This window comes from Elgaria multicarinata, chromosome 2 (genome assembly GCF_023053635.1).
Source record: "Elgaria multicarinata webbii isolate HBS135686 ecotype San Diego chromosome 2, rElgMul1.1.pri, whole genome shotgun sequence".
Lineage (NCBI taxonomy): Eukaryota > Metazoa > Chordata > Lepidosauria > Squamata > Anguidae > Elgaria > Elgaria multicarinata.
The window spans coordinates 150,096,062-150,119,921 of record NC_086172.1 but is presented as its reverse complement, the minus strand read 5'-3'; the positions used below and the strand labels follow the sequence as shown (position 1 = coordinate 150,119,921).

The window sequence follows — 23,860 nt, the reverse complement described above, 5'->3', positions numbered from 1 at the left end:
CTGTTGGGGCCCATTGTGGCCTTAGCTAGACCTAAGGTTTATCCCGGGATTGTCCCAGGGTCATCCCTGCCTGCTCCTGGGATATCCTGTGTGTCATTTACATGAACAGGGATGATCCCGGGATAAACCTTAGGTCTAGCTAAGGCCTGGGACAACATACCATATACCGCTTTCATACCACTTTCATAGTGTTATATCCTGCTTGGTGTAGATGTGTCATGGGCCCCAACAGTTGTTAGTGCATTTCAGTACCTCTATAAAGCAGTAGTATAGATCTTGCAGTGCACTTCAATACTATTATAAAGCAATAGGTGGCTTCTGCTTTTATATACTGCTATCATACCACTTTCATTGTGGAATATCCTGTTTGGTGTAGATGAGCCCTTAGTTTCTTAGCAAATATGTTACATGGGCTCTTAACAGTAGTCCTAAGACAGACAGAAGAGTATGCAAATGTCTAAAGTCTGGATGCAATGATATATAATGATAAAAAAGACTAGGAAGAGAAATGTTACTGGATTCCTGTTCAGCTGGCAGCAATTAAGTGTTATTTGGGGTGGGGGGATACGCAGAGGTATTGACCTAAATCTGAAGCTCAGCACTGTAATTAACTCCCTGCCCAGTCACTATGAGAAAACATTGATTCAAGCTGGATACCTTGCTTGTTTGACCTGCCACTCAAACCACCTAGTGACAAATAGGTACCCATGAGTAGCTGGACTAATAAATATTGTTAGAACTGGTACATTCTTACTACTGTTACTTATAGTCTACAGTACTCTGAAATCATTGATTTAGTGCAAACAGTGCACTTTTGTGCTGTACAAGCTACTATGGATCCAGAACACCCACCCATCAAACTGTGCTCATGGGACATACTTACTGAAAGAAGGGTTTGGAGGCCATTAATTCCTTTCCCCTCCCTGCAAACCCCTTTGCTTCCAAAAGTCTGCCCCAGAGGATTGGGGGACCCCCTGAAACTGCATGGGGGTGGCACTGAGTGCTACAAAAAGAAGGGGGAATTAGCAAAAATTACTATGGATGGATGGATTCACCCACACCAGGCTTGGGGGTCACTCGCTCCATCGCTGCTGCCATCTGCCCACACTCGCTGAGCTGCATGGGCCTCTTCTGAGGCTCAGCTTGGCCTGGCAAGCACTCAGCAGCCCCCTGTCCATGCACGTAAATTGTGTTCTTGCATCAGTGGTATCTGCCATTGACACAAAGGGGGGAAGGAGTGCACAATCTCTGGAGCCTCCTTAAACTGTACATCCCCTGGGCCAATGGTGGCATTAATGCAATGGTAAAGGTGCGAATGCTCCAATAAATGCAGGAAGGGGGAAGTGTGCAATTTTGGGGTGTGGGCAGACTGCTGCTGAGCCCTTGCCATGGCTTTGTGAGCTTTTGGGGGGCATCTAAATTTGGAAGAGAAGCTTCTAACTGGGTCTGGGGGGAAGGTCTGCTGGGCTCCCAGACCCAGTTGGGTACTTGTGACAATCCTAAAAATTACTTCCCTGCTTCCTCCAGTTGGAGTTTCCACTGGATCTTGGCCCCTTCAGCAAGCAGAAGAGGCCTTTCCTGGATCCAACCCAGTACCAATTAAATGTATGGAACTAAAGACAATGCATGAGCAGAGCACTCAAAGTGAAATGTTTAGAAATAAGAATTAAAGTTTGAAATGACAGTCCCATGTAGCAGAAATGTAATTACTCTGTGTTACTCTGATTAAGTCTATATATTATATGTATATTTGCATCTTAGAAATTTCCCAAAATTGAACATATTGGTCATTTTGCCAACAGAATTATTTAGGCCCCAAGTGACTTATGCAAAACGTATCTACATCTACAATGTGATTCAACATGAACAATTTCTGCAGCAGTGACCCTTCTTTCCTTTTCATGATGGATGGAGCTGTCCAAGTATTCAGTGGTGCTGAAATGGTGATTCATTTGATTGGTGAGCAGGTTTTCTAAAAACCGCAATCCCAACTCATTAAACAGTGACCCATGGCACAGTAAATGAAGGACTGCATTTCTTCATCTATTAGTATCCCACCAAATCATGATCAGGGAACCTTTGTTCATTATATTTCAAGTTCCTGTGTTTATATATACATTACACTAAAACACTGTGGGTGTTTCTTTTTTAAAAGAGTATGCATTTTATAACAACACTAACTTCCCCCTCTAATGAGGGCATTAATGCAAAAAGTTCAGTGTTCTGGAATACTATCACAAAAATAATTTATTTATTTATTTATCTATTACATTTCTATACAGCCCCATAGCCAAAGCTCTCTGGGTGGTTTACTAAAGATTAAAACATTAAAAACAATATACAAAATTAAAAGCCATAAAAACATACAACAGACAGTATACACAAAGACAACATACATCTAAAAACTACTTTGATCAATCAGCCAAACCTAAAAGAAACCCAGAACTGGGATCGATTAAAACTCATCGCACGCTGCTAAAAAGAAAATCAAGATTTCCCCTCATTTTCCTCTTGTAATGTATTATACTAATTATGTATCAAGAAATTAAGTTATATCAGACCAGTTCTTCCTTCCATGCGAAAGGAATACAGTATCATATCCATGGGAATTAAGAATGCTATTTTGGGCAGAAGAAGAAGAGAGAAAAGAAGCAGATATTCAAAGTCCTGAAGAATTTCACCTAAACCACATATACAAAGGATCAAGCACTCCAAATTAGCAATTAGAATGCTAGCAAATTTCTGCATCATGCTGGATATCTCCCTGCCTTCTTTCAGAACCTCAGCTGGAAATCTATAGGCTGCTCTTCAAGGAGAAAGAAACATCTGCTTATTTGCAGATGCTCTGGTTTTCCTGATGGGGAGAAGACATTTCCTATTGTTATTCAGAGGATAGGGTCTTTATTTGAGACATATTCTTAGACTGCAATGCTAAGGTCCCTGGGAAAGTATCCCAGGAAGCAGAGGATTTAGAGGAATTCCCTCTCCAACAATGGAGAGGGAGGTCTATAGGTGGAGGAGAAGCTCTACCCCCTTCAGAAGTCTCCTTCATGTGCTTGAGTGAAGGTCTGTTGCTCTTGCTCTTCCACTGTCAAAATCCCGACAGAAGAGAGGGCAAAAGGAGGTATTCCAGGGCCATGCTGCAGAGGGACAGATTGGAGGTGGTTTTGGATCCACAGAATCCAAAGCTCTCCTACTTTGCCAGCAAGTCTCTGAAATGAGGAGAGGGAACTATGCCAGACCTGGAATTGGCGTTGTCTATTTTCCTCCCATCAGGAGCAATGAGAGGGAGAAGTTGAAAACAAAATGGACCAAAGTGGCTGAATAAAAAGGAAAACATCTGTCCCCATCATCTTCTGTCCTGCTGGCATGAGGTCAGAAGGTCACAGGAAGTGGCTACTCATGCATCACTCCCATTGGATTCCTCTTCCCATCATGAGTTCTTTTTTAAGACATGAAAGAATACTCAGAATCACAACTACCTTGTAAAGAAGGAAAGGACGACATGGTTGTTATTTCACATGTGATGGCTGATTTTGTACCACCCAGAGTGAACCACTCAGAGAGCTTCAGCTATTGGCCAGTATAGAGATGAAATGAAATGAATAAAATTGTAGGGAAAGGGATGATGTAAGAAGGGTTCTGCGAGCTCTGTACTCAAAAAAGTTTTATAATTTTGCATCACAATATTGAACTGTGGTGTCTTTCTTTCTTTCTTTCTTTCTTTCTTTCTTTCTTTCTTTCCTTTAAAAACCCAACTGCAAAGTGCTGTTATGTGGAGCCACCCCTGGACATTCTCTGGGAAACTTGAACTGGTGTGAAATGCAGCAGCTGGGCAGCTCAGTGGCACATGGCACTGGGATTGTATTACACCCCTCTTGGCCCTTAGAGTATACAGATGTACCTTTTCAATTTAGCCTTTTAAAATACGTAGGTTTAAATATTTTACTGCTTTTAATGTTCTTGTTTTTATTGTTGTATGCAACCTTGATGGCTTTTTAGCAGATAAACACAGACAAGCAAATGCTATAATTTTGTATATATGTGCTTATTTTGCAAAATGTCTCCTGTTTTTGCTCCTCATAGGGAAGAACAGTTACATGGAGTTTGTCCACTAGACTTATTATTCTCACTGCTGCCCTGCCCAAACCCTATGCACAGGGAGACTGACTAATGGATTTTCAGCAAGTATTGCTACACATTTCCATACTTCTTTGTGCAGCAATACATGCATTGGATCAGATGCGCAATACAATCTATACATGTCTACTCAGAAGTAAGCCCACTGAGTTCAATAGGGCTTGCTTCCAGGTAAGCATGTATAACCTGCAATTCTATACCCACTTATTTGGGAGTAGGTGCTGTTGAACTCAATGGAATGTCTCTGTAGACATATACTTCTCAGTAGACAATATATTGGACTACCTCATAAGTTATCTGAACTTAGCTCCCAACAATATTTGTGGATTGTGATAGTAATTACTTTCATCCCATTGGTTTCAATGGAAATTAACTTCAAGTAACTTGATTTGACTCAGGCTTTGGCCAAATCTGATACTCATCCCTCTGATATACATTATGACTGTTAATTTTCCCTCTTTCCTCTTCTTACTTACAACTTATATTACTTGGGTCACGGCCTTACTATTTGTTATTCTACATGTTCTGCCCCCCAAAATAAAAATGAGACTTGCTATTGACCAGGCCTCTGGGTTTCCGTGTAATGAAAATAACAAGCACAATAAAATGATTTTTATTGACAGCAATATGTAAGGTTTTCCCCACATCACATTCCGCCTGCAGAAAACATAGTGGATTTATAGGAGAGTAAGAATTTCTTCTAATATAGCCCTTGCCATTTACTTCACAGTTTCTGATATCCAGCTATAACCAAAAGAAAAAAAATCTCAGAAAACATAAACATTTGACACTGCTACACTTCTCTATTATTTATTTATTTATTTATTACTTTTCTATACCGTCCAATAGCCGGAGCTATCTGGGCGGTTCACAAAAATTAAAAATGTTCAAAGTATAAAACAACAGTATAAAACCATACTATAAAATACAATATAAAAGCTCAACCAGATAAAAACAGCAGCAATGCAAAATTACAAATTTAAAACACCAAGTTAAAATTTATTTATAGACTGTTAAAATGCTGGGAGAATAAAAAGGTCCTCACCTGGCGTCTAAAAGCATATAATATAGGTGCCAAGTGAACTTCCTTAGGGAGCTCATTCCACAGCCGGGGTGCCACAGCAGAGAAGGCCCTCCTCCTGGTAGCCACCTGTCTCACTTCCTTTGGCAGGGGCTTGCAGAGAAGGACCCCTGAGGATGACCTTAGGGTCTGGGCAGGTACATATGGGAGGAGGCATTCCTTCAGATAGCCTGGCCCCAAGCTGTTTAGGGCTTTAAATGTTAATACCAGCACTTTGAATCGGGCCCGGACCCGGACTGATCTATCACTGAGTCAAAAGCACCCACCCACTGTTCCTCTCCTCTGGAGCATAGTTTTGTATCTGATATACAGGCTCTAGCCTGCCAGCCACACTGCCTCTCATCCTTAACAGTGGACTTTGCTTGCATTCTCCAAGTGTTCAATATCATCCACTTAATTTTATCACTGCCTTCTGCCATGCCATTGTTGCTATTTGACTGTACAGTTCTATGCAGCTCATTCCTACCATCAGGGACTCATTAAGAGTGAACAATTTGGTGCTCAATGAGTTGTTAACCCCAAGTAAATATATTAAAATAATAGAGTGATAAATTCAAATCCAATTGCACTGGGCTTGTACTTTGTTCAATAATGTCCTCTGTAGCAAGAGGAAATGCTACTTAAAAAGCAGTTTTTGATCAAATCCATTCCACATGACTCACAATTAGGTTTTAATGTCCCATTCATTTCCCCACATCTGATCCTCGGTATTTGACTCATGTTTGCTTTCACCCACCCTTTCCATGAGTGACTGATTTAAGAGAGGAAGAACATGGGCTAAGATGATAATATGTGGTACTTAACCTCAGCTGAATGCTGCTGAGATGTAAGGAAGGGAAATGTCATACCTAAGCATCTCAGTAAGAGCTTGCAGGGACTTATAGCTCATTGCAGTAGGAGAAACAGGTGACTACATAGTTTTGGGAATGGTGATGCAAAGGGGAAAACGTCTTGCTGAGGAAGTAGACATACCACAAAGTACCAAAAAAAAAAAAGAAAGCAAACCTATTTCTAATGGTTGATGTAGACCAAGCGATCTGACATGTTTTGAAGAACAGGATGTCTTCAGGGGAATGACTTGAAGATTATTAGTAAACAACCAACCAGGATCAGGAACAGCCATCATGGTGGGATCACTATGATCCAACTTGGAGACCAGGTGTGTTCAATTTTCATATTTGGTCTACATTGACAAGCCACTTTGGGGTAGCCAGCCCTGACTCCAAGACCCTCCTGTTTGTATTCATTCTTGTCTTCCACATAAAGACAAGCAGCCACCTTTCTTTACCTGTAATCAAAAGAGGAATGACTCAAGCCAGACAAGTTTGGCACTTGAACCACTGTGTGATTCCTTGGTTATGCACATGTGGCTAGTGCTTTCTAGACTGTGCTCACATATGGACCTAAGTCCTGAAACTTGATCACAGACCATTTTTAGGTGGTCATGTTCACATAAACAGGAGCAGGCTTTCTGTGCTTTGGGTGAATAGAAGTTTATATGACAACGTATGTTCCGATCCTTCTTTTATGCTTCTCTTACATGGCCATTTCACACTACTGTTATCCAGAGAACATGTCGCTCACAACAGCAACGGTGTCTTGTGGCTAACTGCATTCACCAAAAGCAGTCCTACTACCACATACCCCATTACAGACCTTCATACACATGAGCCAAAAGATTAAAAATAAAGAAAGGCAATTAACAGGGCAACCTTATGTCTGTTTATTCAAACATAAGTCTGAAAGTGACATGAAAGTGGTATGTAAAAGGCATAGCAGTACTGAAGTGCACCGACAACTGTTGGGGCCCATTGACACATACCATATACCGCTTTCATAGTACAATATCCTGCTTGGTGTAGATCAGGCCACTGTAGAGCAGGGATGGGGAATACATGGCCCTCCAGCTCTTTATTTAATTATTTTATTTGTACCCTGCCTTTCAACCCCAAAATGGACCTGTTCAGATGACACTTCAGGCTCTGTGGCTAGCAAAACTGTGGTTCTCTGAGGTTAGCACTAACCACAAGCTGTGCTGTGGCATGCAACACTTTAAGCCACAGTTACAGCCACTGACCCTGCTGCAGACGGTCTGACTGTGGTTAGTGAGTGAGCAGAGTTTAGCAAAATGCATCACACAAGACACCTTAAATCCTGCTGCTTAACCAAAAGCCTTAACCAGCAGGGTTTAAGGTGTCTTCTGTACAGGTCCACTGACACTTAAGGCAGCCAACAGAAGCAATTACAATTGATAATAACAATAAAACCATATGTTAAAATCCTATGTAAATCACCCAGAGAGCCTCGGCTATGGGGTGCTATACAAATGTAATAAATAAATAAACAACAAAATACAATAAAATGGAAGAAAAAGAAATGTATTATTCATTGCAGCCAGCCACCCCAACAGACCCACTTACAGGCTAAAGTCCTTCTTATTGTAAATCAAATGATCTCTGTTTGCTGGTGGAAGGACAGTAGGGAGGGAGTGAACCTAGGGTCCCTTGGGAGGGAGTTCCACACCCTGGGAATGGCCACCAAAAAGGCTGACTCTCACATCACCTCCAAATGCACCTCTGATGGTGGCGATCTTGAAAGAAGGGCCTCTCCAGAAGATCTTAAGGACCAGGCAGGCTCATGTGGGAGAAGGGAGTCTTTCAGGTAGCCTGGTTCCAAGCTGTAGATTTATTTATTTACTTATTTATTTATTTATTTATTTATTTATTTATTTATTTATTTATTTAATGCATTTATATCCTGCCTTTTTTCCTTCAAGGAATCCAAGGCAGCATACATAATCCTCCAACTCTCCATTTTATCTGTGTACGACTTTATAGGTCATAACCAGTACTTTGAATTCTGCCTGAAAACAGACTGGCAGCCAGTGCAGCTGTTGTAAAAAGAGAGCCACATGCTCCCTGTCACTGGCCCGGGTCTGCAGTGTGGCCCTAGCATTATGGACCAGCTGATGATTCTGAATAGTTTTTGAATGCAGCCCCATGCAATGAGCATTGCAATAGTCCAAACAGAATGTAACTAAGACCCAAGTGACTGTGGCCAGATCAGACGTCTCCAGCAAAGGGTGCAGTTGCCACACTAGCCTCATAGAATCAAAGAATAGCAGAGTTGGAAGGGGCCTATAAGGCCATTGCTCAATGCAGGAATCCACCTTAAAGCATTCCTGACAGATGGCTGTCCTGCTGCATCTTGAATGCCTCTAGGGTGAGAGACCCCATGACCTTCCTAGGAATTTGGGCCCATTGTCAAACTGCTCTAACAGTAAGGACGTTTTTCCTGATGTCTAGATGGAATTGGACTTCCTGTAACTGAAGCCCATTAGTCTGTGTCCTGCACTCTGGGATGACCGAGAAGACATCCTGGCCCTCCTCTGCGTGACAACATTCCAAGTATTTAAAGAAGTCTATCATGTCTCCTCACAGTCTTCCCTTCCCCAAGTTAAACATGCCCAGTTCTTTCAGTCTCTCCTTATAGGGCTTTCAAAACACACTCGTAGCCACCACTAAGGCTCTAGTCATCCAGGATCAAGGCAGTTGTTCGACTCCAACTCCCATTAGCCCCAGAAAACATGGCCAATGGTCAAGGATGAGAGACATTGCAGTTCAACAATATCTGGAGGGACACAGATTCTGTATCTCTGCTACAGAGCTTACTTCAAAGTAAACATGCATACTATTATGCTGAAAATCATGCAAAGTTAGCTTCTTTTTCTAGGGGGTAGTAAGAAAAATAAAAATCCCAGAAATTTTCTCAGAACTCAGGATTAAATGCCTTAATATTTTGATGTTTTAAAAGAGATGGAAATTTTGGATGAAATTTGCAGTGAGAGGTGCCCTTTCTGAGAGGCTCAAGCCTGCCATGATTCAGTTCAATAGGCACATGTGTTTTTCATGGAAGAGCAGCCTTGGTATTTTGAGGGTATGCCAAAAAGACATGATTATTCCCCTATGTTCCATCTAGACCATTGTTCCAAAAATGACAGATAGCCCACAGGTGTCCCTAAGTAAGAAACCTGCAAAGCTCGAAAAGGATAGGTGCAGCAGGTCATGTGGAAGAAGAGCTCTAATTTTCTTGGGGATGGGGGGATGAACGATTTGCTTCCCTTACCTGACCTTAGCCACCTGACCTTGCTCGCTGCATGCTGTGAGCTTCCGGTGGTCTGGGTGATCCACACGTGCCCGACAGTCAGTGTGTGGCTGCCTGATCCTTTGATGAGCTACCATTTTGCACAAAATGGCCACCGCCGGAGTCCCTGTCACAGGCCGCCAACCCTTCACTTTCCCCTTGCAAGGAGTAAATGAGGGCTTGACCAGCAGGTGAGTGCGAGAGGTTGCCAGCAGCACAAATCTGCAAGCTTGCCCGATTCATCATGCGACAGGTTGGGCAAACCTTGGTTTCTGTGGAAAAGCTGGTCTGTAGCCGAATCCATGGGTCAGATTCCCAGAAATCCAAACTAATTTGAATCCATTGTGGATTTCTCCAACAACCCTGCATACACCACAGCCTGCTGATGTTACAGTTTTGCATACACCCCCACTCTCCACGTGATTAGGCATGAGCAACTCTTTGTTATGCAGTTTCTAACTTTGCATTTTTTTTCAAGCAGAAGTTTCTTCCATCATATTTCCACATCAGTTTGCAAACCCTTTTTATAAGGATGTAAGCATGAACATTTGTCTACGTATTTGTTGTTATTATTATTATTATTATTATTATTATTTATTTATTTATTTATTTATATAGCAACATCAATGTACATGGTGCTGTACAGAGTAAAACAGTAAATAGCAAGACCCTGCCGCATAGGCTTACATTCTAATAAAATCATAATAAAACAATAAGGAGGGGAAGAGAATGCAAACAGGCACAGGGTAGGGTAAACAGGCACTGGGTAGGGTAAAACTAACAGTATAAAGTCAGAACAAAATCAAGTTTTAAAAGCTTTAGGAAAAAGAAAAGTTTTTAGCTGAGCTTTAAAAGCTGCGGTTGAACTTGTAGTTCTGAAATGTTCTGGAAGAGCGTTTCAGGCATAAGGGGCAGCAGAAGAAAATGGACGAAGCCGAGCAAGGGAAGTAGAGACCCTTGGGCAGGCGAGAAACATGGCATCAGAGGAGCGAAGAGCACGAGCGGGGCAATAGTGTGAGATGAGAGAGGAGAGATAGGAAGGAGCTAGACAGTGAAAAGCTTTAGCAATTTCCCATAATATATGTCTTTTTGTATATTATTTTCCCCACTATGTGCATGTTGGTATGCATGTTTTGATCAGAGAAGTGCATCGCAAAGTTGGTAAATGTGCGAAAATGGAAGGCTAATTGCATTCTGGTTCTTGTCTTAACTTGGAAATAAAGAATCATGTCAGTTCATATTAAAATGTGAACCAACTTGATTTATCCCCCATCCCTACATGTGGTGCAGGTTTTCTGTGTAGCCCAGTATCAAAGATGAACTCAATTGAGTGACATCACCCACTGCTTCTAATGGACAAAACTGATTTGCACCAACATATTTGGTACTAGTAGAGAAAGCTTGTGCACAGCAGCATGCTGCCACGCTTGTCTTTTGCCAAATTGACTATTATTGTAGCCCGTGAGTATTTTGTCTACCGAAGGTGTTATGGAATCTTTGTTTCTGAAGTTATTGTTACACTTCTACATATGAGCATTATGTAGAAAGCTAAGCACCTTAGGATTTACTTGTTTTGAAACTGGATCTTGGAAGATAAGTGGAGGAGCAACTACATTTCAGCTGTTCCGCTTCCTAGATGTATTTATTTGTCAGGCTTTGAAATTTACACAGCTCTTTGGTGGCAGGTTTTGGCATTTTGGAAGTCTAATTTATGTGTTTCTTTATTTAAAAGCCCTGGCATGCACATTTATCAGGTTTATACATCCTAATCTTAAAGGAGTGAAAGGAGCAGAAGCCACGCAGATGCTGGCAGCCCAGCATGGAGGTCTTTGGCGAAGATTTGAAATGGCTTTTTTCCAACACTTTACTCGACAGATGCTGGATGTGAAGAAGACAAAGATCTTGCTTAGTCTGAATGATGAAGGGCAAAGATCCAGAAGGAAAGGCAAAGTCATTTAAAGAACTGCTACATCCTGTCATACTAATAATGGGCATCTGCTGATAAATTTAAGGGCTGGAGGTGCTATTCAGTCCAGTATTCATCTTTTCCTCTCATAATTACATGGGTAGTTGGGAAACAAAAAGATTGCCTGGTGAAAGTACAGATGCCTCACAGCTAGGGATAGCTAAGAATTTCGTTTCAGGTTTTCATTTTTTTAAAAAATTATATATATTTTTAACGAATTTACTGAAATTCATGTCTAGGGCAGAAAGAATTTGAGATTAAAACAACCACAACCATAACCACCACGACAACAACCCAATACTGACAGATTCATCCACCCAGTCCCAGAGCTTAGATTGGTCTTGGAATGACCGAATTAGGGTTAGATGGGTGAGAATTAGATGGGTGAGAACATTGTTTCAGATCATTTTTAATAAGAATTTACCAAAATTCACAAAATACTTTATAACTGAGATGGAAAGAACTTAAGGTTTTTTTAAAAAAAAAATGAAAAAAATGAATGCATTAGAAGAAAGCAATCCTGACAGTCATCCATCCCTACACAGCTAAAAACAAATTATTTGCTTTCCATTTGTTCAGCTTAGGCCTTAGCGAGACCTAAGGATTATCCCAGGCAAATGGAGGGGTTGTCCCTGCCTAGGATATAGGATATAGGCCTTGTCTAGCCATGGCCCCAGTGTTTGAGGCCAAAACCTTACTGAGGCAGTTCAATTCATTTCTGTGAAATTGTCTCCAAGACCAAATGTCCACATCCAGCTCAAGTCTTGAGGAGCTACGTACTGGGAATGAGGTCCCACAGCCAAGCAGGCACACTGGAGCCTGTTACTCCCCATGCCTGATTTGGAAACCTTCATATTCATTCCAGGTCAGTGGGGTGCAAATGGGTTCTATCAGAGTGGGTGGAATCATGCAGGGGCTTAAGGAGATGTTATCCTCCAGCACCAGTCATCAGCATGAAGTCCTGAAGGTTCTCAGTTCTAGCCCTAGAGACTCTTGACAAGTGTGCACATACAAGTCTCAGTAGAATGCGTGCCACTTACTGCTGTGCCTGCATACCTTTAATCATGGCCACAGTAATGCACCACTGACTGTCAACTCACACCTTGTTGAAAGTGCATTGGCCATGGAAGTCAACTCAGGACTCCAAGGTGACCAGCATTGTTGCGCCAGGAAGACGCACCCTTGCTAAATGCAGCATACTATTGTCAAACTGAGTTCTTGCATGTCACAGACCTGGTTAGAGACAATGTAGCATTGGTGTGATATAGAACAGGGGATATCTCATATGTACAGTCCTACAAAATTTGTAGTTTAGCCTTCATGGAACCAGTTGCTTTATGGAGCAATAGACAGAAATTAATGCATCCCAATGGAAAATATGTTTGGATGTGTCTGGTATAATGCATATTAATAGGGATATGAGATCCTGGGATTATGTTCCATTGAAGCCCAATGCGATTCTGCAGTGTTTCGTTCTTGTAATCAATGGTGCATTGCGGCTTGTTTGCTTTTCCAATTGTGAAAATATTTTGCACATTATGTGGGGGTGGGGGGTTTCCACCGTTCACATAATTTTTAATAAAAAATGGGGATCTTGAAATTTGCACAAGTGATGTTGAAATTTTGAAAACGATTTCTTGCACAGGCAGACTTCCAATTGTGTGCACTTGTGCAAAATTGGCATATAAACTTAACTTGCACATTTTTCAAGTTCCCTTCCACCCAAAATTGCACAAACTGCCACTTTTTGTTTGTTTGTTTAAGAACACCCAGAATCCACATATTGGCTTGACTCATGACACAGATCAATTCGATGCCAGTGATGGGAAACAAAACAAAATCTGCAGGACCGAAGCAGAAAAATATGTTGAGTTTTCACTCCCCATCCTTACATATTAGACACATGTTTTATACTTCAGCAAAATAACATAGCGTTGCTATAATCCCCAATTATAGCACGCTCAATCAATACAAGCAAACCATTCTCAGCGAAGCATAATACTTATGCGTAACCCCCCCCAATTTGTTTATTATTAACTAATTTCTGTTATTCTAAATATATTAATTTCAAGTGCTAGAATATTTGGGTTTTTGTGTGCTGGGCAGGAGGGTGGGTATCAAAAGAGAAAATAACTGACTTTTGCAAAGACTAATATCTGAAGATCAAAAGCAGAATCAACTGGGAATATCTCCTGCACACACTTCTTTCAAATGATTAGAATGTCATGTCCCATGGACCTGTTAAATAACCTTGCAGCAATGAAGTGCCTTGGAGAAACTGCTAGTCTATATAAATTCTGTGTGTTTGTTTGCATGATATTTGATTTAGTTAAACTTTTTAATTGGGATGTGCAAATCAGCAAAAGTCAAACTCCTTGAGGTTTTCCAAATTCCTTCCTGAAGCTCATACTGACTCATGCCTGTATCAGATCGTGACTTTTAAAAAAACCTTTTCCATGCATATCGTTGTGCACATTTTTCAGATGTTTGCATCAATTGCAAACGTTTTTATATGTACACATTTTCACCCATTGAGTAAAACATTCGTACATGGTTTTCAAAAGTATACATTTTTTCCAGGCAGATTTCCCCCCCTTCGAAAGTACACTTTTTTAGAATACGTTTTTTTGTTCTGTAAACTGCATCACAATGTCAGAAACATGTGAACTCCAACCTCAGCATTCCGCTCTTTGTTCAGTTCTGGGAGGTGCAAACAGGGTCCATTCTGGTCAAAAGCAAACTAAATCAAACTTCTCAAACATTCTTAACTTCCTAATCCAATTCTTTTCCCCACAGAGTTATAGCTGGTGATTTTAACCAGTTCTAGCTTTGACAGGTGGAAAGGTGTTACTGCAGGCATGCTCCAGTTAGCAGTGCTGCTATTTTCACTGGATGAGTTAAAGACGTGCTGAAATCTATCCCATTGAAATCAATGGGTGTTAAAAGGCTGAATATTTTTTCTGGATCCTTCTCTATGCATGCTCCGCACTGTAATGAAGAGAGAAAGCCTTGCATTTTGTCAGAACCTACAGAATACAATCCAAATAAAATAAAGAAAGTCTTAATTTAGAAGTAAATTAAGTCTAAAATCCTAAACTTATTTACTCGCATGTAAGTCTTTCTGAAATCTTCTGAGTAAATATATTTAGATTCACGTCACAGATGTGAAATATAGAGATGTTTCTGTTTGGGAAGGATTAATATGCAAGATAGCGCTCGCCCCTTCTACACCAACCAGTTATTTTTCCACTATAACTTTTCATGACCAATACATGGCAGTAAGAGCAGGCAGAAACGGTAGAAGACTTCCTCCCTGCAATACAGTGGGGCAAGACAAAAGTGATCTACTAGATGCCAAGGGACATGGGTCCAATGTTTCATGAATGGAGATGGATGAGAAATTAATTTCAGGTGTGGTTTTTTTTCTTAATAAGGATTTACCCTTCTGGACTGAACAAGGACTTGAACACAATCCATGGTTAAAGTCCGTATATTTTTGAGGTTGCAGAGTGATTTGTGGACCCAAAAACATGCATTCAACAGCACTTGTGCATTTCAAAAATCTTCAGGAACAAAATCATCTATTTAAAAAATGAACACAAACATGCTTTAATCAGTGGGAGGAAATGCATACACATCAAAGATGTGCACAATTGATACGCCCATTTGGAAAAAAAGTACCCAAAAGAACACACACAATTTTTTGGAAAAAAAGAAAAGATTGCTATCTGATATGGACTCCAGTTTGAAGAGAAATTTGGAAAACTTCTATTTATTTATTTATTTATTTATTTCATTTCTATACCGCCCAATAGCCGGAGCTCTCTATCACTATTCATGAGGCAGCTGTATAACATTCCAGTAGGGGTACCAAAGACTTGAAAATGTGGGCTGGGGTTTCACAGGTTGATACATGTTTTGGAAGAAGGAGGAGGAGGAGGAGGAGGAGGAGGAGGAGGAGGAGGAGGAGAGGTTTTGCAGCTTTGTTGTTTATGACTGTGATTATTATTTCACTTTCGGGTGGGTGGGTGTGAGCATTTGTGTTTGTGTGCTATTGTGATTGCATATCATCCACATGATATGGTGGCTCTGGCAAATTGCTTGATTGCAGTCTAATGCTATATTCTACACAGTCTAATGTTATATTGCAATCTAATGTGATCCTCTATTCCATCTTAAATATGGAATCAATTTATGTGTCATCATTCAAAAGGCATGCCACCTGTATCTACTTGATGCTCCTTATAAATCAGATGGATGGGGGGGAAATACAATAGAACTCATGCAATAAAGGATGCAGAAGAGCCCTTGGGAAAATAGTACTGACGTATATAGATTCCTAGCTTTTGATGATCACAGCACAGTGCTGCAAACTATCTGTTGCAGCTACATAGGTCCCATCACAAAATGAATAGTTTTGTCACCTTTTAAAAGTGTACATTGGATTCAGAAAGTCTTTGAATCTGAGATATTGCCTTCTCTCAGTATCAGGACACACTTCACCAGTCTTTTACGTTGATTTATTGCTATATCCCATCTTTCCTCCGAGGTGGTTAAGGTGTTCTACGTGGTTGTCCCCACCCTACCTCTTTTATCTTCACAACAGCCTTGTGTAGTAAGTTAGGGTGAAAGACAGTAACTGGCTCAATGTCACCCAGTGAGATCCATGGCTTGAAAAAGCAGCACATTAAGCTATGGAATTCACTAGCACAAGGTGTAGTCATGGCCACTGCAACGCCGCCACCTCACACACAAGGCTTTGACGCGCACACCTCTCTCAGGCTAAGCACCATCACTTAAATACTTGAGGAAAGGGTAAAAAGAAAAAATATAACCTTTCCCTTATAGCAGAGGGAAAAGGTAAGGAGGTTTGGGAAAAGGCTTTTCTGTGAATAAAGCAGGTTGAAGGTTTAGTGTAATGGGTTTATTTAAGAACCAATAGAGCAGGAGACACAGCCAAACTGACACGTGGTTTTATCGTAGCAAAATAAAGAAAATGTTCATTGTTTACAGTTCTTAGTTCCTTTAAATTCTATTCAAATCCTACCTGTTCTTAAGATTACTGGTAGTAATAAATCTAAATAACAATCCTTAGTCCCTATGATCCTATTTTCACTCACTCCTCACACAACTCCTGTCAAGAAATCACTCAGCTAAACACATCTACCCTCCAAACCCAATCACCAACCGAACACCTCAGACCGCTCAGCTCCCCCATATATATACTCCTCCCCACTTTCCACAGCATCACCATCCACACCCACTCAGTCCAACATTCCACACTCTCTAGCCATACTCACCCAGACATATGTAAGGGAATAGAAATGTGGGTAATGCCACAGCCACCAATGTGGATAGCTTTAACATGGGATTAGGCAAATTCATGGCGGATAAGAGTATCAATGGCTACCAGACATGATAGCTATATACTACTTCTAGTATCAGAGGTGGTATGCCTGTGTGTACACCAGTTGCTGAGGAACAGGAGCAGAAGGGTGCTGTTGCACTCATGTCTTGCTTTGGGTTTACACAGGTTGGCTACTGTGTGAACATAATGCTGGACTAGATGGCCCCTTGGTCTGATCCAGAATGGCTCTTATGTTTTTATGCCTTAGTAGTGATCCAAATTTGAACTGGCTGGATCAAAACCGTGATTCAAGGAAATTTAACATCCTGTTTTCAACAGTGAATGACAACTGGACGCCTGTGGAATGTCCACAAGCACTGTAGTGAAGGAGCGTTGTTAAAAAAATCTACTCAATTTTCGCATGTTGGAGATCCAGATTTTATTTAATACATATCTAGTGGCATTGTACAGTTATAAAAAGTACTGACAAATCACTGTTAATAATATCAGAGAGAATTGGATATGAAATAATTTGGGGGGTTATCTGACAGAAAGTGATGATTATAAAAACAGGGAATTAAGAGGGGATTATAAAGGGATTATTAATTACTGCTAGAATTACATTGCCTGCCCCCCCCCACCAAAAAATGGACAAATGCAGTAATGCCATCAAGGGAGAATTGGATTAGGAAAGTCTGGTATATTATGTTAATGAGTTAACTTACATATCAAAAGCTGCTATCCTATAGCTCCTCACCTGAACATAAGCCTAATTCAATTCATTGAAATTTACTTCTCACTAGACATGTATAGGGTGTGTCTACTCATGAGTTCAATGGGACTTACTCTCATTGAATGCACCCCACCTAGTCCTTACAAGCCCACAGCCTTAATATCAGAGATGGAATATATTTAATGGGGTCTTTTATGGAAAAGCGGAATCTCTATATTGTATTTTCAAACAGAATTGATCTAGAAGGGAATATGTATGAGCAGATACCAGTGATGAAAAAACAACAGTATGATAAAAAGCTGGTATTCTCACATTTGGTTTTGTGTTTTTAAGTAGGCAGGATTATATACCAAGGGAAGCATGTAAAGTAATGGTGAAAAATATTACAATTTGTAAATTCTGAACTGTAAAAAAAGGATTTTGAGAACTTTGCTATGTGTTCATGCAGAATCTTAGAAGCTACTGTATTATGGGAAATCCCCGCTATCACATAATAAAGAACAAGAGATGTGGAGCCAAAAATTAGGCTAGACATTTCAAATAAATGTGTGGACTTTTGCCGTTCTCATTCTGCAGCTCCTGGCCATGTACACCTCATCATTGTGCCCACTTTTCTCCTCACCCCAGTGCTCTGGGCTACTTCCAACCCTCCCAACTCCTTTAACTCACTCATTTCTCAGCCTTGTTTCCTCCTTTTCTAGACTCCTGCTTTTATTTCTCCTTCACATTAGTTTACCCCTTCTTGGATTACAGCAGTTTAGCCAATGACATCCAGAGAAGCATCTATCTGTTGGGATGGATGAGAAATTTGTAAGAATCCACCGACATTTGCAAACTTCTCCATATTCAGCACAAAAAAGAACTCACAATTAAAAAAAAAACAATGAATATGGGAGAAACCAATTTGTCCATCCAGGCCCAGGGCAGTGAGTGTTTCACTTTTAAAAGTCTGGGTTTGAATCTCTGCAAACTTATAATATTCAATTATAAGTTTGTGAAATACTGCTGGAATAAATAGATTCAGCTTTTTTTTCAAAGTCATGGACATTAAAGATGGCTTTTGCTATATGTTTGATCTAGGCTATATTCAACCATATTAGTGCTGAATTAGGGTTGCCACCTCTTTTTCTCTGACAGGCTCCTCATTTTAAAAGCTACATAGCAAGCATGCTGGGATTAGCTATACCTATTGAATTTGGCTGATGCAGATGGGTGAGGATTTTGTTCCAGTTCATTTTACCAGCATTTCAGTTCATTTTACCAAGAATTTTCCAAAACTTGCAAAGTTCATATTCAGGAGAGAAAGATTTTGAAAATGCGGGGAAATGAATGTGGGAGATAGCAAAATGGAGAAATTCACCCCTTCCTACCTATCTGCCCCACATCTCTGTGAAATTTGGTCAGCTCAGCCTATCACTACCAGAAATGTCCTCATCTCTACTTCAACCACACCTCTTATAGCGCTATCCCATACAGGTGATCTCAGAAATAAGAACCATTGAGTTCAATGGGGATTACTCAGAAGTACGTGGGTATAGGACTGCAACCTAAGTCCCTTAGATTGTATAGATTTTGTGGACATTTAATTCATAGTGTACAGTCAGTCATTTACTAGAAAGATGCTTATTTGCATCAGGCCATACTCCTGTGCACAACCTCTAATATTTTAGTCTATGGTATGAATGAATTTTCATTAGACACATAGCTTGAACTGAGAAGAAAATCAGCCAGATGTTGTAGGCACAGTGCACCATTCCCTAAGGATGCATATCTCATACTGTTTTTGTCAGTGCTATTTATTAGGGGTGTGTACGGACCGCCCAATCCACTTCGTGGCCCGATCCAGAAAATCTGGATTGGGCCCGATCCTCTTCACGCTGCTCCGTCCGTCTCCCGCTCCGCTCCGCGGAGCGAGATCTGGCTTCGCCGCCGTCACTATATGGATGGCAGCGGCGGCAGTGGCGCAAGATAAGCCACCCACCCACCCCGCCCCCTTACCTTCCTCCATCGCGGGCTTCAATTGAGGCCCCGGTTGAAGCTGGAAGAGGCCTCGGCCTTCACTTCTGGCTTCAACTGGGGCCTCAATTGAAGCCCGCGATGGAGGAAGGTAAGTGTCCCTCCTCCCTGCTCCCTTACCTGGCGCCGCCGCTGCATGGATGGCGGCACCGGTGGCGCCAGGTAGGCCAGGCCCCCACCCCTGCCCCCTTACCTTCCTCCATCGCAGGCTTCAATTGAGGCCCCAGTTGAAGCTAGAAGAGGCCTCGGCCTTCACTTCTGGCTTCAACCGGGGCCTCAATTGAAGCCCGTGATGGAGGAAGGTAAGTGTCCCTCCTCCCTGCTCCCTTACCCGATGCTGCTGCCGCCGCCGCATGGATGGTGGCACTGGCAGTGCCAGATTAGTTCCCCTCCCCCCACTTACCTGCAGGCAAAGCTCCGGATTGAGGCGATCCTCTTCACCTCGATCCGCAGCCTCCCTTACTCTCTTCGCCTCCGCCTTTTCCGGAGGCGAATTAGGCCGCCTCGCTCCTGCTTCTCTGAACCAAAGAGAAGCGGAGCACATCCCTACTATTTATACAAAGTAAAAGGATGCAACAAATTTAAAATTATAAATTTTTGAAATGCTGTTGGAGTAAAGAGATTCAGTTTTTTTCAAAGTCATGGACATATGTTTGATCGAAACCCAATTCTGCTCAGGACAATGGGAACTTCACATACTGAGCAATGATATCATCTGCTTCCATAATGCTGAAGTACAAGTGAGGACCTTCTGCATCCAGGAGAAAGCAGGCAGAGGAATCAAGGTGTCAATGGAAAGTTGGCAAGTCTGGCATTCCTCAAAACACGCACCTGAAACACGGTCAAGTAGTTTTTCCTGATGTCCAGATGGAATCTGGCTTTCTGTAACGTGAGCCCATTATTCTGTGTCCTGCACTCTAGGAGGATCGAGAAGAGATCCTGGCCCTCCTCTGTGTGACAACTTTTCAAGTACTTGAAAAGTGCTATCATGTCTCCCCTGCCCTAGTCTTCTGTTCTCAAAGGTAAACATACCCAGTTCTTTTGGTATCTCTTCATAGGGCTTTGTTTCCACACACCTGATCACTCTCCTCTGAAACCCCTTCAGTTTGTATGTGTCCTTCTTGAAGTCTGGTGCCCCGGATTGGACATAGTACTCAAGATGAGGCCTGCCAAATCAAGAGGAACCAGTACCTCATGTGATTTCGAAACTATATTTCTATTAATGCAGCCCAAAATAGCATTTGCTGCTTTTTTTTGTTTTGCAGCCAGATCACACTGTAGATCGCACTGTGATCTACAACAATTCCAAGATCCTTCTCACTTGTAGTATTGTTGAGCCAAGTATCCCCCATCTTTTAACTGTGCATTTGGGTAGAGAACATGACATTTATCCCTATTAAATTTCATTCTGTTGTTTAAAGCCCAGTGCTGCGGCCTATCAAGATCACTTTGAATTTGGTTTCTGTCTTCCAGGGTATCAGCTATCCAACCAATTTCGTGTTATCTGCAAATTTGTGTGTGTTTGTGTGTGAGAGTGAGTGTGTGTGCTGTCTTTCACTGTATTATAATCTCCCCAGTATTCTGCAGCCACTCTGGCTTCCCTCACTTCAATTAAAGCTCAGGGGAAGATGCCATGAGTTAACTCCTTCCACTTGGCTTTTCCTATTCAGGAAGCACAGGCAGCCAGGGAGGCTGCAGAGCAAAATGTAATAAAACACACAGCAATCTTGGTCACCTTGCAATGATAATGTAAGCTCAAAAGAAATTCTAAAGCTCCCTGAGAATGAAAGCAATAAAACAGACACCTTTTTCTCAGCAGAAGAAAACTTGAGGGAGGACAGAGTTGGGCACATTACTAGGGTCTCTATTACAGGTTGAACTTCCCCACCAAAAAATAGCTTCCTGAGTCACCCTCTTGGTTGACTGCAGTTGCTATAACAGCATAGATGCTGTTCACACCCACACCAACACCCAGAAGCAGCGAAAGAATTGGACGATGGCACCAAATATCTTGTTATCTCCTTTGATTGCCAATTGATTGCTTCTAATTGATACCTTCAAACACTCGAGGCTGATATAGGGGTGGATAAAACAGTCGGGTTTGCTTTTTCCTGCATTCAGTTTGCTTTTAATCACTCAGCTAGGTTCATTACCAGTACTCTTCTCCCCTTCCTCTGACATTTCCCACATCCATCTCCTTCCTCCTTCTCCCCACTCCCAGGATTACTTCTTCTTCTCTCCACAACCCCATCTGAACCTGCTAGCCAATTACACTAACCCATTGCTTTTAATACATTTGTCTTAATAATTAGAACCATCAGTTTGTAGGAAGGGAATTTAACTGCATAGAATGCCCATTGCCTGAGACTGATCTTTTATATGTATGTTTTAATTCTTTTTAATAAATTACTGCTTGATTAAGTGACCGTGTCTTTAATCTTCAAAAATGCATACCCCCTAATGTGCCAAGCTTTGGGATGCTCAGCACGCAGTGTTAAAAAAAAAAACCTCCAAGTGTGAAGGTTGCATGTCTAAAAGCAGCCTGCCAGGAAAACATCCATGTGGAAAGGGACACTTGGTAACATATTTATGTTTGAAGACCTCTTCTTATACAGCTAACTTTTTATAACTGAGAATTTCTATACAACCAGATAGATTGCCAAACACTGCCCTGAGAGGGTCTCGTTTGAGAGGAGGAAATATCTTGGCGTTGTTCTTGTTATGGAGACCCATTTTAGAGCCAAGATAAAATAACGTCAGAAATGGGTTCAAAATGGGATTAAATGGCTCAGGTTTTCCCAAGATTGTAATTCTTTTTGCCCATCTGATGACACCATTAGGTGATGAAAAGAGTGGAGAGAGTTATACTCATGGTGTGCCCCTCCTGGCAAAACCGTTGTTGTCTTTTTGGCCCCTCCATCCTTATGGAAAGTGGGGTGACAGAGAGCCTGAACCAGCTGGAAGGCTGCAGATTCTTAGGAGTCCTTGGGCATTCCTATAGTTGGGCAGTGTATCTCGCTTGTCTTCTGGGCATCATGGAAGCTGCAGTTCTCATATCTTCTGCCCATCCTCATGGCTAAAGCATATCTGATATCTGTAGTGACCTAACATCCATGATGGCTAAATGGAACAAAGACAGTATACCTGAGTATTGGGACCAAAGGACAAACAACAGCAAGCTATTACCTTCACACCATGCACGTGAGATTTCAGAGACATCTGGACTACAAGAATCATTGATCTGAACCAGCATGACACTTTTAAAAAATATTTTCTTAGGTATCTAGTGGAAATCCCAAGACTACCTTCTCAATTCATGCCACCTCATCATCCAGACAATATGTGCAGACATGGCTTCATCCTAGGGCTACTTCCCTAGATGGAAAGTACAAAAATGTCTCTCACATCGGAAGTAGCGCCAGTAACTCCTCCTCTCCTTCATGCTCTGAATAAAAGATGTCATATTAGGAAAGCAGAACACTGTGGGTCTTTCACACTCCCCTGATCCCATTCACTCCCCCCAGCCTCACTGCCCAGGGACCGCAAGGCATCCCACTTCTCAGGCAGGTCATGCTGATGCAGCTGTTGGGTGTCACTGGGGATTCACAGATGTGTCTGTTTCTCCTAGACCTGTACACACAATTTATAAGAGAAGGGGGAGAGCTGTCAAGCAGGATTAGACCAAGTAAGGCTTGCATTCCTCTTCCTCCCTGCCTACACTCAGCAACCATCTCTAATAACCCAAAGAACATCCTCTTCCTTAAAGCTGAAAAGAAAGAAGAAACAAAACAATGAGCCAGATTCCGAAACTAAGCTATCTTCTCAATAAAATTCCTATAGAAGAAATAACCTCAGAGATGATCCCGTCCAATAAATCAGTAGACAAAGGGGATCCTTATTTACATAATTCCTTCCATTCTTAATGCCTCTCTTCCAAATAAGGCTAAAAGAAATGGCAAAGTAATTAAGGTTTATCTACAACTCAGCAGCTGCAACTTACCCCATAGCCTGAAAAGAGACACTGAAGAGTCCCAGAGTCAGAGCCGGAGGGACTCTTGGTTTCAAGCCCAGGCTCTTTTGGAATGCTTTTAAGAGTACTTATGATATTCCTGTAAGGAAAGCACCAACAGGCACAAGAGGAGGCTGGCGAGCCAGGAGCAGAGCTGCCACAGGTTTGCACCCAAAGCAAAATATCCAGGCAAATTTGGAAGATCCTCCCAAACAAAACATGTAAGGGATTTTGGAGAAGGGGGGGGATGGAGAGAAAGGGGAAAGCGTTTCTGTAAGAGTTTTGACAAATATGTTATCATTTGTTGTTTTTCTATTTTGAATGCAAATATGTTTAAAAGAATTGTAAGCTGTTCAGGCCATACAGCGTGGAGCAGGATGGGAACTGAATGCTTAGATTTCTCCGATATTTTTGAGAAGCCCATG

The 23,860-nt window shown here is 41.6% G+C and overlaps 1 protein-coding gene across 9 annotated transcripts in view; it reads right to left on the bottom strand.

Moving 5' to 3' along the window:
* The window catches only part of NRXN3 (neurexin 3), a 1,089,604-nt gene that overhangs the window by 296,860 nt on the left and 768,884 nt on the right, over nt 1-23,860 (bottom strand). The gene's annotated exons all lie outside the window — the stretch shown is intronic.